The sequence below is a fragment of the Muscardinus avellanarius genome (genome assembly GCF_963383645.1).
Source record: "Muscardinus avellanarius genome assembly, chromosome: 1".
Lineage (NCBI taxonomy): Eukaryota > Metazoa > Chordata > Mammalia > Rodentia > Gliridae > Muscardinus > Muscardinus avellanarius.
Genome location: NC_137786.1, coordinates 200,810,597 through 200,826,265, shown reverse-complemented (window position 1 = coordinate 200,826,265; position 15,669 = coordinate 200,810,597). Strand labels below are relative to the sequence as shown.

The window sequence follows — 15,669 nt, the reverse complement described above, 5'->3', positions numbered from 1 at the left end:
AGTAAAAAATAAAAAGGGCTGAAGATGTAGCTCAGAGGAAGAGTACCTCTGGGTTCAATCCACAGTTTACAGTCTGTCTGTCTGTCTGTCTCTCTTTCACACACACACACATGCATACACACAAACACACATGACTTTTGTGTCAATTTGTCTCTTGCTCAGAGATGTACAGGAGACTGTCAAATAATTAGTATAATTATTCTGGCGGGGCTCACATATTCTGGACCTTTAGTTACCACATGAAGAATACAAGATAAGTTATCTTGAGTTAGCTATAAATACTTTTTTGGGGTTTTGGTTTTGGTTTTTGGTTTTGAGGACTGAGCACAGGGCATTCTATCTCTGAACTATACCCCTAATTATTTTTATTTTGAAACAGGGTCTTGATAAATTGCTGAGGTTGGCTTTGAACCTGCTATCTTCCTGTCACCTCCCAATTACTGTGATTACAGTAATATGCAACCACCTCTAGCTAGCTATAAGTACTTCGCATATTTAACTCTACCAGGCTAACTGAAGCTGAGGCATCCATTTTGACATAGGAACTTACGTGCCACAGGAAGACAAGAAAGGCCACACTCTATACCATGGCAGTCTTCACTGAACTGTGCTTGGCTAGCACTGTTAAGAGCTGCCTCTTCCACTATGTTCTTTGTGACCGGCCCTTGGTTTTCTACCTCTTTTTATTGACATGCTCAGGTTTAGATCTTGTGTAAGTTACTTCCACATCTAACTTGTATGTGAGTCAGTTGTATATTTCAATCTCTCATCTCCTTTTTTTTATGGTAGTACTGGAGATTGAACCCAGAGGCATTCTATTTCTGTGCTATACTCCCTGCCCAATTTTATTTTTTATTTGGAAACAGGATCTCACTAAGTTGTTGAAGGCCTTGCTAAACTGCTGAGGCTAGTTTCCAGCCTACAATCCTCTTTTCTCAGTTTCCAAAGTACTGAGATTATAGGCATGTACTACCATGCCTGGCTTCTTGTCTTTTCTTATATATTTATGATTGATTTATCAGAAGCCAATGCATTTGTACCAACTTCTGTTTTTTTTTTCTTTTCACTGCATTTTATCTTGCATCTTGTCTATAATTTTAAGTGAGGAGATTTAAGGCTATATGAATCTTACCCATCAGGACTATTTCAAGGATGACATTTTTGTGATATAGGCCACATCTCAGTCATTGCATACATCATAAATAAATCAGTCTGTGCATTCTATGTTAGCCTTGCATTTTTGTCAACAAGAGCACTAGCAAATTACTGTCAATGAATTCAGTTATTCATCTGTATGTTCATTACCTTGGCAAGTATTTATTGAACTTTTGTTGTGTGCTTGGAACTGTTCTAGTCATTGGATGGAAGCTAGAAATTATAATAGTACCTAACCTTAATTTCAAAGATAAAATGAGGCAATGAATATAACTATCCTTTGTGACTTATTTAAAGAGGGATATGCTTTAGAAAGTGTTTTCCATATTCCTCAACTTCAAATTTATTATCTTAGATTATTTTGGTAATAGTATGGTATCGAATTTCACATTGATATTCTACTTGCCAGTAAAACAGAAGCAGAAATTTCACTAGCTCAAGAACCTACCAGCTTTGTTTTCAAAACCTGGCTCTGGTCCTCTGATTTCTTGTCATGGGGATATCAATACAATAGCAATTACAAAAAACTCTTGAGAGAATTAAATAAGAAATGTATGTGGGATAGGGTAAAATAAGGGAGAATGAGCATGATCAGTGCATGACATACACATGTATGGAAATGTTACAGTGAAACCAATTGATTTTTACAATTGATATTTGCTAATAAATAGAATGCATTAAAACATTTAGTATTACAATTTATCATGGTAAATTCACAATAATGTCCATCATAATTATTTATCTAAATTCAAATAACAAGAAGTTCTATTTATAAAATTCAGTAGATGTATTATAACTTAGGAGAAAAGTGGTTCATAAACATTTTTATTTTCTTAAATTATTCTTTGAGTAAAATCATTGCTCAACAATTTTTAAGCATTGGTACCACTTGGGAATTGTTACAGATATAGAATTTCAGTACTTTCCCCAGGCTCACTAAGTTAGACTTGTATTTTACCAAAGCCCCCAGTTAATTTGGATTCATGTTCACTTTGTCATAGGTAGAACTAGGTTAAGAAGTACAAGGTATGTACTTGTGAGTAATCAGATTCATTTTTATACCTATATGTGGTTTGGTTTTGGCCAATTATCAAATTACTATACTATCTGACTTTTTAGTTTTTTGTAACTAATGGATGGACAGCAAACACACATATGAGAACAAAAGCAAAGAACGGTAGCAGAATCTCAAATGAGAATTTAAGTTGCCAACCATCCACTCTCAGTCTCCAATAATGCACCAGGCTTGTGTATGCTTTATATTTTTAGGTCTATTTGGGCCATATAACAATTATGTAAGATAAATACTATTGCCTTATATTGCAGAAAATGAAACAACCTCAGTGAAATTGGAAATTCTTTAAAAGGGACCCAGAGTCAAAACATGGAAAACCTGGATTTGAATCCAAGTTTGTTTCTGTCCAAAGTATAAGTATTTTTCTCTCAATTCTCCAGTGCATTACCTCAGTTGTATCACTTTTCTGCTTGGTAGGTAATTAATCAAAGAAATAGTTTTCTCCTTTCTAACAGATTGAAAATGCAGCATTCCGACTTTCCAAAAGTATTTATCCTGCAATATTATTTAGTCCTCCCCTTTTAGTTGGGTTTTAAAGTGGTACACATTTTACAAGTAAGAATTATTGAACCAACATATGGTTTCAATTGAAGAATTCTAATACATTATTATGAAAAAAGAAGGAAACTGAAAACATAGCTAACTTTTGTACTTTTGCAAATGTCTTAAAAATCTTTTAAGTGAAAGGTCTAGAGTTAAGTAGACACACATTTATATTTGTTTATTTTTAACCTTCACTGTTGATCATGCCTAAAAGCCAGAGAACCTCAGACACAGCTTCCATTCAGCTGCTTTTATTATTTCCTGAAGTTTGGGGCACTATTTACCCGAATTTCAGACTGTAGCTTACTCTGTCTTCTATGGCCTGGAGGTGGCTCAGGATCAGTCTGCTTGAGTTGATTCTTTATTCCAAAAAGACTGTAAGGATTTTACATACTATTCCTGCTTCACTGAAAGAGAGATTCATATCTGTGGGTAGGTTTGGCCTCTGAAACGCTCCGTATTGGGAATCACTGAATTTCAATTAGACTGTGGTCGTCCACACCCAAACCAGTTTGGTAATATCTGACATGGTAAGTTGGAGCCAATGCTCTAGTAGGTTGTGGGAGGAATCTAACTCGTCAAGAAGGTTTATCTCAGAGCAGAGGAACCTTTGTCATAACAATTATCATCACAACTTGTATAGTAATCACAGTACTTTTCTATACATTATTACCTCTCATCTTTACAATGGATCTTTTGAGGTAGGTATTATCCACCATGTATCAATGTATGATGTGGGAAATTCAGTTCAAGCAAGTTGGAACTTAGTTCCAGGTAGTACCTGATGCTACAGACTATCTTGTTTCATTTTGGTATTTATTTGGCTTTTGTGCTATGATAGTCTTCTGGTATTTCTTTTCTTCTAGCTATCACAATGGCATTTTCATATTCATTTTATCTTTTTATTATTATTATAATTACTAACACATACTAATTGTACAAATCACTGGACTTCACTGTGACATTTCCATACATGCATGTATCAAGCTTCTGCAATGTCCACCCTCACTTCTCCTATTTCCTTCCACACACTTTTCTCCTGACCCTTTTCCCCTTCCCTAATAGTCCCTTCTCACTTTCAAGTTACAATCTTTTCGGTTTCTATACAGGAGAGAAAACACATGATACTTATCTATGTCTGGTGTAACTTGTTTAACATGATGTCTTCCAGTTTCATCCATTTTCAGATTTTATTCTTCTTTATGGTTGAAATATACTTCATTGCATATATTTTCCTTATCCATCCATCTCTTGACAGGCATAGTCTGATTCCATATCCTGACCACGGTGAAGAATGCCACAAGAAACATGGATATGCAGGCATCGTTTTTGTATGCTTGACTTCATTTCCTTTGGATTTCTACCCTAGAGTGGTATGGCAGGACCATATGGAAGTTCTATCTTTAGTTTTTGATGAAACTCCAAATTGCCTTTCATGTTTACTATACTAATTTACATTCCCACCAACAGTGTATAAAGATTCCTTTTTCTCCAAAACCTTGTTTGCATTTGTTATTTTTTGTTGTTGTTTGAATAGTAGTCATTGTATTTGGGGTGAAATGGAATCTCAAATGCAGTTTTTATTTGCACTTATTTCCTGATGGCTAGAGAAATTGAGCATTTTTAATGTATTTGCTGGCAATTTGTACTTTCTCCTTTGAGAAGTAGCTAGTCAGATTCTTTTTCCATTTATTAACCAAATAATTTGTTTTTGTTTATAATTTTTTAAATTTTTTATTTAAAATTTGTTTATTAATTCTGTAAACTTTATTTCACTCTATTGACTGTCTCCTTGGCTGTGGAAAGCTCTCTCTATAAATTGAAACAATCTGATTTGTTGATTCTTGCTTTTGTTTCCTGTGATATTTTAGTCCTATCCAGGAAGTCATTGCCTTGCCCATATTTTATAATCTTTCCCCTATGTTTTCTTCCAGTAGTTTCAATAAGGTTTTTGATCCACCTTGTGTTAATATGTTTATAGGGTAAGAGATGGGAATCTAGTTTCAGACTTCTACATGTGAGTATTCAGTTTTACCAGCACCATTTGTTGAAGAGATTGTCTTTCTCTTTGTCAAGAATCAGTTGGCTAAAGATGTGTAGATTTATTTGTGGGTCCTTTATTCTATTACATTGATCCATGGATCTGTTTTTATGCAAATACTGTGCTGTTTTTGTTACTACACCTCTATAGTAAGTTTTGAAATAAGATACTATGATGCCTCCAGAATTGCTCTTTTTGCTCAGGTTTGCCTTGGCTACTTGGGGTCTTTCATGCTTCCATACAAGTTTTAAAATTGTTTTTTTCCTAGTATATTAAAATAGTATTATTTAGATGGGGATTGCATAGAATCTGTAAAGAGCTTTTGGTACTTTTGCCATTTTAACAATTAATATTAATATTTCCAATTCATGAACATAGGAGGTCTTACCAGCTTCTTATTTCTTTCATTTCTTTCTTTAGTGTTCTATAATTTTCATTGTAGAAGTCTTTCACATCCTTAGGTTTATTTATAGGTATCTTGTTATTTTTGTGGTTATTATGAATGAGATTACTTTTCTGATTTTTTTTCTCAGCAAGTTTATTATTGGTGTAAAAGAAAGCTATTGATTTATGTTTCACAGTACTGAGGATTAAATCCAGGGGCATTCTACTTCCGAGCTACACCACCAGTCCTATTTTTTTATTCTTTATTTTAAAACAGGGTCTCACTGAGTTTCAAAAGGCCTCACTAAGTAGCTGAGGCCACCATGCCTGACTAAGAAAATGAATGATTTTTTCATGTTGACTTTGTATCCTGCTACTTTACTGAATTTGATTATTAGTTCTAAAAGTGTTTCATAGAATTTTCCATGTATACAATCATATGTTCATTACCTTCCATGCAAATGGATAATTTGACTTTCTCCTTTTCTACTTGTATGCTTTTTATTCTTTATTTTGACCAATTGTTCTGGCTAGAATTCCAAGTACTATATTAAATCAGAGTGGTCAGAGTGGACACTCTTGTCTTGTTTCTCATTTTAGAGAAAATGCTTTCAAATTTCAACATTTATTTTGATGTTTGCTATTGGTTTGTCATATGGCTTTTGTTATGCTGAAGTAGAACCCTTTAAAACATATTTTATTCATGACTTTTACCATGAAGGAATTTTGAATATAATTTTTTAATTGAAGCATTGTAGTCATATAACTTAATGGAGTACAAGATGGTAAAGGCATATATATACATATCACTCATTTAGTCCTTACCCAATTCCCACCCCATTCCCTTCCTCTTCTTCCTTCTCATGTTGGGCTTAGTGATTGACTTTGAATGTTTGTGAATGTACATCATATGCATTAGGTAATTGCCTCTTTATCCCATCTTCCTCAGTTAGTTAGCCTTATTTGCTCCTCTATGGTTTCTCCTTTTTCATCTAGAGTTCCTCCTATGACCCCTTTACTCCCTAGCTTCCACATATTAGAGAGAGCTTCTAATTTTTTACTTTTTGTGACTGACTGATATCCCTTAGCATAATGTTGAGTTTTATGAAAGGATTTTTCTGCATTTATTGAGGTAAGCATGTGGTTTTTTATCCTTGACTCTGGATGTTATATTATGTTTATTGATTTGTAAATATCTAACCATCCTTTAATCTCTGGAATGAAACCAACTTGATCATAGTGTATGATTTTTTTAATGTATTCTTGAATCTGATTTTCAAGTTATTTCTTGAGAATTTTTATGGTTATCAGAGATATTAGTCCATAATTTTGTTTTTTCGTTGTGTCCTTGTCAGGTTTTGGTAGCAGGGTAGTACTGGCTTTATAGAATAAGTTTAGAAGGATAAATTTTCTTCTAACTTATGGAATAGTTTGAAGAGAATCTATGTTAGTTTTTCTTTTAGAATACTACTACATATTCACTATTTCTAATCTCTACTATATACTACCTTATCAGGTTCTTCTTTAGAGTCTGGATGAATCCATCAGTGAATCTATTTGGTCCTGGACTTTTCATTGTTGGGAGAATTTTTATTACTGCTCGATTTCATTACTTATTATTGATGTATTTAGATTTTTATATCATTTTTGTTCAATTTATTTGACACATTTCCAAACATTTGTCTATTTCTTTTAGGCTTTTTATTTTATTTATTTATTTATATATATATTTTTGGTGGTACTGGGGTTCATGGAAACCCTTCTACCTCTGGCCTAGACTCCCAGACACCTATTTTTATATTTTTATTTGAAACATGGTCTCTTAAGCCAGCAAGGCTGGCTTTAAACCTGCGTGATCCTCCAGTCTCTGCCTCCCAAGAGCAGGGATTACCAGCGTGTGCCACCACGCCCAGCTTAGACTTTTTATTATTTGAAGAACTCTTAGTTTCAATAATATTTGTGTTGTTCTTTTAGTTTTAATTTTATTTATTTCTGCTCTAATCTTTATAATTTATTTCTTTTAACTGATTTTGGGTTTGGTTCTTTTTTGTTTTTCTAAGATCTTGAGATGCATCATTAGGTTATTTATTTAAGACATTCTTTCTTTCTCTCTCTCTCTCTCTCTCTCTCTCTCTCTCTCTCTCTCTCAAATTTGTGGTTCTAGGGTAGAACCCAAGGATGCTTTACCTCTGAGTACCTATTTTTTAAAATAAATTTTGAAGCAGTGTGTTGTGAAATTATCACATGCTGGTCTCAACCTGCAATTTTCCTGTCTCAGCCTTCCAAGTACTGGAATTACAGGCATATACCACTACACCTGTCTTCTCTTTCTCTCTTTCTTTCTCTCTCTCTCTCTCTCTCTCTCTCTCTCTCTCTCTCTCTCTCATATAGGCCCTCATTTCTATAAACTTTTTCTTAATATTTCTTTTGCTGTATCCTACAGATTTGTGGTATGTTATATTTTCATTTTCACACGATTCATTGAACTTTTTAATTTCCCCTCTGATTTCTTCAATGGCCTATTTTTTGTTAGATGGCATGTTTTTCTCCATATGTTTGCATAATTTCTGCAGTTTCTCTTGTTCTTGATTTTTAGCTTTATTTCATTATGATTTAAAAAGATGCAAGACATTTCAATGTTTTTGAATTTGTTAAGATTTGCTTTGTAGCATAATATGTGTTCTATTTTGGAAAACGTTCCATGTGCTGATGACAAGAATGTGTAGCCTGCAGGTGTTGAATGGAATATTCTGTAGATGTCTGTTAAGTCCATTTGATCTAGGGTGTAGTTTAACTCTGAGCTTTTTTTGTTGACTTTTAGTTTGAATGTATTTATTTGGTGAAAGTGAGGTATTTATGTCACTCACTCTTATTGTATGTTTAGTAGCATTTGTTTTATAAAATTAGGTGCTCTTATGTTAAGTGAATGTATAATTATAATTCATAATTATAATTGTTAAAGTTTCTCAAAGTACTATTTCCTTGATCCCTTTTTTGTCTCTATTAACTGATTTTTGTCTTAAAGTCTATTTTGTTAGATATAAGTATAGGCACTCCTGCTTGCTTTCTTATTCCATTTGAGCAGAATATATCTTTTCTATTTTTTCACTTCTTGTCTGTGCATGTCTCTGTAGGGGAGGTTTCTTGTATGCAACATATTGCTGGACTTTGTTTTGTAATCCATTCAGCCAGTTTGTGTTTTTAAGTTGGAAAGTTTAAGAGCATTTATATTCAGAGTTATTACTGAATAGTATGTGCTTGTTCCTGTCATTTTGTTGACTGTGTTCTGAATGTTTTGAATATTTTATATAGATTTCTTTTTCTCTTCTTCATCTTAGAAGTTTGCTCATTTACTGTATTGATAATGTTTGACTCTTTTGTTTCTCATTTGTGTAGACTTCACACAGATATGGTGAAGGGAGCACCCTGTATGGTTATTTTTACTATGGAAATTGCTTGCATAGTCACTCTGTTATTTGAAAGCAACTCTAGTGCTGGTTACTTTAGTCATGTTAAAGGGCTTGAAGTCATGTGAAGTTCTTGTTCATTGATTGGAGACTGGTAGTAAACTAAGTGTTTTATAGGTAGGTAGGAGTAGAGGCTATAATCATAGCTCCCCCCGATGGCACTCATTTTCTATCTCATCAGCTCTACACAATTAAGTCAGGCATGGTCATGATTGATGTAGAGAACCCATGTAGATGTGGAGTTAGCAACTATTGTTCTATTTCTTTCTGGTGTCACTGTGGGAGTATCTGCACAGGAGCTGGACCTCAATCTTTGCCTAGTAGGTTGGCTCTCTTTCTTACCCTGTCTTGTGTGTTATTCATTTTAATGAAATGTTAGGCATCATGTGTACAAAATTGTACAGGCTGAGTTAAATAATATTTCCACCTGAAAATAGGTATAACCTTTCTTATCAGGCTATTAATGTGGAAGTTTGAATCAATTTTTAAATCAGTTAGATTTTATTTGTTTCTAGAGTCACCTTTAATATACAAAATATTTCAAATTACCACAGCAATAGGCTGTGGTTATTTTGTACCATTTTGTGTCTTGGAGTGCTGGAGTATTTTACCAATTTAGAAATCCCTCTATGCTGTATTATAGTGGAAATTTCTATCCATTTTGGTACTTATACCCTAGCAGTAGAATTCTGTTGCTCTTTATTTGTTTCTGGACTTGTTTTAGTTAGATAGAATCTTCTACTAATTTTAAGTTTATCAGTCCAGACTCAGTCTTTGAAATGGCCTTTGAGCCCAAATTTAGGTATATGACTTCTCAGTATTCTTGCTGTTTACTTCATGGAATCCAAATCTGCCTCATTTCTATAGGGGAGGATGTTGGGCAGGGGAGAGAGAAATTTTCATAGTTTTCCTTCAGGGCGGATGACCTCTACTTTGCAGTAGGTTTACTTTACAGTAGGCCTACTTTGCACAGAGACCTATCCAAGAACACAAGATGGTTGATCCTATCTTTCCCCAGAAATAATAGGTCTTTGCCAGGGCTCTGGGCTGGAAGTATTTTCTGACACCTTTCAATGCGTTTTTACTTCTGTCAGTAACTTTAGAAGTAGAAAATATTTCCTGAAATTTGAGGTTAGGATAGGAGTTTTTCTTTAATGAAAGCAATTGATTTACATGAGAAATAACCCAAGGAAAGGATTGAGTTATCTTGCCTATGCCCAAGCATCAGTCTAGCACCTTCTGCATGCTTTTATCACTGAGGTAGTTCTCTTCATTCTTTGACACTTTCCCTATACTTATCATGACCTACTAATAGGAATCCATGGAGAAAGCCTTTGTATGTACCCATGTATCTGGAACTTCCAGTTATTCTAAATTGTCATCCTAACCCTCACTTGATTAGTAAAAGTTTTTAAGAGTTGTAGCTCTTTTCTTCTAATTACTTGTATTATGACTATCTCTTTCTCTTGAACTCTATCATATGTGAAACACTTCATGGATCTCATCTGAGAGGGTCTTGCCACACTTGGAAATTCTGTTAGCTGACTTATCTTGTAACTTCAGCTTTCTGAAGGCTAAGAAAAATTTAAGATTTTATAGATTATCTAGATTTTTTCTCATTATTAACATGAAAATAATATTCTCCCAAAACTTTCTTCACCTTAAATGAAGATGGAATAAAAATGTACTTTTAGTAAAATACATATTTGCCATACAAATTAAATGGAAAAAGCTCACAGTAGAATGATGAATGCAGGACTCAGGATGATGATTACCTTACTGGGGGGGGGGAGAAATGGCTTAGGCTAGAAATAAATTATAGATGTAGGTTATATAACAGTCTTAGATTTTGGATTGTGGATTATTCACACCTTTTACTAACCATATAAACAATCAAATAAACACATTGATAAGTGGATTATCCATGGATTGATTATAAGAGGATGTTGAAAATCAAGGATTCATCTAATCCAATCTGCCATGCCCAAGTTAAAAAAAATGTGAAAAGGACTGAATATTCACTGCAGAGTTATTTTTCTTTATATCATGAAAGACAGCTGACACTGACCTTACTACATTGATAATGAAATGATTACTCTCTCCTGCAGTGAAAGAATTATTCACAATGTTTTGCTCTTGATCAAACTACCTTTGAAATGGCTATAGGTTTAACATGTTATAACATAGTTAGTACAGTAAAGTTGTTTATAGCCACTTTCTATAAGCTCATGATCCATGTCTTCTCTGCAGCTGTAATTTCACTTCCATTGAACTGAATATACTTCTTAATTTATCCACAACATGTCATAGTTATGTGCTCAGTCAAAGGCATGACTAAATGTCAGAAACAGGGGTCCTCCTCAACTCCCTCCTATTCTGCTTCACTCATATTCAGTTTGGTCTGGCCAAACTTAACAGCTTACTCTATCTTGAATTTGTTACCCTTTTTTCATTTCTAATGCTAATTTCCTTCTCCACTTTCTTGTCATTTCTCTCCAGCTTATTTAAGTGCTTCCTAATTGGTCTCTACAGGTTTGTCATTTCTGACCCTTTCAGTCATCACTTCATTTATCTTAGTGTCTCCCATTAGTTACAGAATAAAGTCCCAGCTTCTTCTTATTATTACACATTAGGCTCTCTTTCTGTCCATATATATAACATTTATGGTCTACCAGATCTCTCTTCCCCTGAACCATAGCCTAGATATTCTGAAGATAATTATTTTACAATATAAACCATTTGTTTGTTTGTTTGTATCTTAGAAACTTCAATTGATCTCTACTTCAAGATGTTTTTATAAAATGGTTTTGCTGGGTGTGGTGGCACACGCTTGTAAACCTAGCATTCAGGAGTCTGAGACAGGAGGATTGTGGTCAGCAGACAGCCTCAGATACTTAGTGAGTCCCTTTGTAACTCAGTGATACTCTGTTTCAAAATAAAAAATACAAAAAAAAAATAGAGCTAGGGTGTAGTCTGGACGTAGAATGCCTTTGAGTTCCACCCCCCAGTTCTGCAAAATAAATAAATAAACAAACAAATAAACAAAATAAAATAAAATAAAATGGTTTTATAATGACTTATAAAGTATCTTCCTATTAATTTTACCCCTTTCTTAACACAGTACTCTAATAATGCATATTCAAACTATCAAGAGAGTTTATTGCTATAACTTTTGACATTAAAGATTCTCTAAATTGGTACCATACCTAACATTTTGCTGTGGACTGAAATCTTTTATTCTCCCAAATTCATATGTTAAAACCTAGTCACCAGCTGGGCAAGGTGGCACACATTTGTAATCCCAGTACTTGGGAGGCTGAGACAGGAGGATTGCACAGGTTCTAAGCTACCCTGAGTTACTTAGTGAGGCCCTCGGCAACTTAGTGAGATACTGTTTCCAAATAAAATATAACATAGGTCAGGGGTGTAGCCAGGAGGTAGAAGGCCCTGGGGTTCCATCCCCAGTACCACAAACAAAAACAAAACCAAAATCCTAATCACCAATGTGATGTTATGGTTTTAAGGAATGTGGGCCTTTGGGAGCTAATTGAATCACGAAAGCAGCAACATCATTAGTGGAATGATTCCCTTATAAAAGAGGCCCCAAGGCACTACCTTGTCTCCTCTACTCTGTGAGGAGGACATATCCAGAAAGCTGCCCATACCAAACACCAAATCCTTGCCTCTAAACATAATGAGGAATAAATTTCTGTTACTTATAAGCTACCAAGTTTGTGATATTTTGGTGTGGCATACAACCAGATAAGACATCTTAGTTTCTGATATTCTATAATTTTACATACCAAGGTGATTAAAAATAGACATTTTAGGTCTTTTTCATGTATACTTTAATTTCAATGGAATGCAATCTGATAAATGTCAGGAAAGCTAAAGGACAAAGAAAATCCAATAGTAGTTGTGCCATTATCCAAAACCTCATGTGTTAAATGGAAGAAAGAGTAAAGTTCGAGAGCTTTTCTACCCCATAAAGGTTCACTGATGATTCTATTTTAATTTTCTACCTGAATACAAATAATAATGATAACTTTCACTGCTTTCTCGGATGGTTTTGCACTCTAGAATTGATTGGTGGTAGCTCTTCCAACATACCACATCAATTCATTGAGAGCTGGTATAGAATGACGTTCAGGAACTCACATCCTAGAATTATAAAGATCCCATCCTGAACACTGCTGATATTTCTGTGAGGATGGGATATTTGGCTTCATTTATATAATGTTAATGAGATCTTCAAAGGTAAAGACTGGGAATGTGTTGAGAGACTGCATATAAAATATTCAGCCTGTTATTTAGCAAATCACACAGTAAATGAAAATTGTTGTTGTTATTCCTCCTGTCTGGTTATTCAAATGCTGTTCAATTTTACCTGATAGTCTCTGAGAGAAGAATCTGCCCTAAACCTGGGGGACTTCTTTTCCATGCCAGATGCAAGTTTGGTTGTTTCATCTGCAATAACAATGAAATTTCATGTAGTCAAAATTAGTCCAAATGTTTCATATGTTCTTTATTTCCCAAATAAATACAACAATGAAGCATTATTAGATACTGTCCTTATTACTGTTAGTTTTGGAAGGTGAAAGATGTTACTCTTTCCAAGTGTCATTTGTCCCAGAGTAGGAATGGCCCTGGGGTGATTATTCTGGAGACCTTAGACTTCTGGCTTTCTCCCTTGACTCTGTATAGTCTTTTGGAGAGAGTAGGGCTTGTGGCTTCTCAAGGCCAGCTTACCACTGACATTCTGTTGGCAGTTGTGTTAGCAACAAGTCTTCTCAAGTGCATTTGATGATACGGGGACCAAACAAGGGCACCACAGTTATGACGTCTGCAAATAATAGAAAATTTTTCTTCTCAGTGAAAATAGAAATTTCATTTCTCAATGAAAATGTATAGCTTACTTTGTTAATACTTGTTTAACAACAATGGTCAACAATATTAATACCTTTGGGTATCACAAAAAAGGGAAAAATCGGGCTTGCTGGAGCGTCTGCCTGGAGGGCGGGCAGCAACTTCAGAGGGCTGTGGGAGTGGACCCACTGTGAGCCGAAGCCCAGAGCCCAGAGCCAAGAGCAGTGGCTCGGACCCAGGCGGGGGTCGCCCTGAGCCCCAGCCTGTCCCATGAGTGAGCAGCAAAGAAGACTCCTGTTCAAAAATAATGTGAATGAATGCTTGGGCACTCAGGAACCTCAGACAGCTCCATGAGGTGTTTAAAATCTACCCTGACCATCTTGCCAAACGAGTCTCCACACATGAGGCCCAACAAGATGGGCCAGCCAAGGAGGGACAGTGTCCTTCCCTGTAGGCACAGTGGCTGCTGACCTCTGAGCATGCTGGGGACTGCGTGTCATCTGCCAGTACAATGAAGGAAGTGGCTTATTGGTCACCAAAGAAGGTGTCAGACTGGCTGCTGGAGAATGCCATGCCAGAGTATTGTGAACCCCTGGAAGGTTTCACAGGCCAGGACTTGATCAACCTAACCCCAGAGGATTGCAAAAATCCCCCTTGTGCCGAGTCTCCTCTGACAATGGGCAGCGGCTCCTGGACATGATGGAGACCTTAAAAATGGAGCAGCACAGGAAAGCACACAAGAATGGCCACGCCAATGGGCACCTCAGCATTGGCATAGATGTCCCCACACCAAGGCAGCTTCAGCACCAAGATCAAACCCAACGGAGTGCCAAATGGCTACAGGAAAGAGATGATAACAATCCTCATGCCAGAGCCCGAGCACCCTCAGTACCCCATGGAGTGGGGCAAGACATTGTTGGCCTTCCTTTATGCACTTTCCTGTTTCATTCTCACCACAGTGATGACCTCTGTTGTCCATGAACAAGTGCCTCCTAAGGAGGTGCGGCCTCTGCTCCCAGACACATTTTTTGACCATTTTAACCGGGTGCAGTGGGCCTTTTCTGTTTTTTAAATTAATGGCATGATCCTTGTAGGACTCTGGTTAATTCAGTGGCTGCTCTTAAAATACAAGTCTATTATTAGCAGAAGATTTTTCTGCATAGTTGGCACGCTGGACCTGTGTGGGTGTATTACAATGTATGTAACTACACTCCCAGTACCCGGTGTGCATTTCAACTGTTCTCCAAAGCGTTTTGGAGATTGGGAAGCCAAGCTGAGGAGGATAATGAAGCTCATTGCTGGAGGTGGCTTGTCTATCACTGGCTCTCACAACATGGGTGGGGACTATCTCTACAGCGGCCACACCGTCATGCTAACACTCACCTACTTATTTATCAAAGAGTAGTCCCCTCGACGACTCTGGTGGTACCACTGGATTTGCTGGCTTCTCAGAGTCGTTGGAATCTTCTGTATTCTCCTAGAGCATGACCACTACACTGTGGACGTGGTGGTGGTGTACTACATCACCAGGAGACTCTTCTGGTGGTACCACACCATGGCCAATCAGCAAGTGCTAAAGGAAGCTTCCCAGAGGAGCCTCCTGGCCAGGGTGTGGTGGTACAGGCCGTTTCAGTACTTTGAAAAGAATGTCCAAGGAATTGTACTTCGATCTTACCATTGGCCCTTCACCTGGCCAGCAGTCCACCTTGGTAGGCAAGTTAAATACAGCCGGTTGGTGAACGTCACATAACAGCTGGAAGGGGGCAAAGGAGCTGTCCGGAGTGCTAAGAACTCCACGAGAGAAGATGCCATAAAACACCTCCCTAGTCCTATTATCTTTCAACAGTTATCTTGACTTAACCTATTGAGTTACCTGGTCAGCACTGTGATCTTTTGTTGTCTCCAAAGGACCTGCATGGGACAACAATAAAGAAAATTTAACCTATCATGCGCTGTATACATTACCTGTTCATAAGTTTGGGATTTACATAACCCATAACCACCATATTCCTTTATATATGATGCAACAGCATAAATGTAAGCTTTTATAGCATAAGTTCTGGTCTTTCCAGTCACATCAGGTAATAAAGTGTATTATTTTCCTAGGTAAACATACTTTTCATATCTCTTGCCTCAAA

General features: G+C 36.2%; 1 pseudogene across 1 annotated transcript; it reads left to right on the top strand.

Moving 5' to 3' along the window:
- Positions 1-14,033: 14,033 nt before the first annotated feature.
- On the top strand, positions 14,034-15,281 carry LOC308270171 (phosphatidylcholine:ceramide cholinephosphotransferase 1-like; annotated as a pseudogene). The gene has a single exon. The product of its transcript is annotated as a phosphatidylcholine:ceramide cholinephosphotransferase 1-like (transcript).
- The last annotated feature ends 388 nt before the right edge of the window (positions 15,282-15,669 follow it).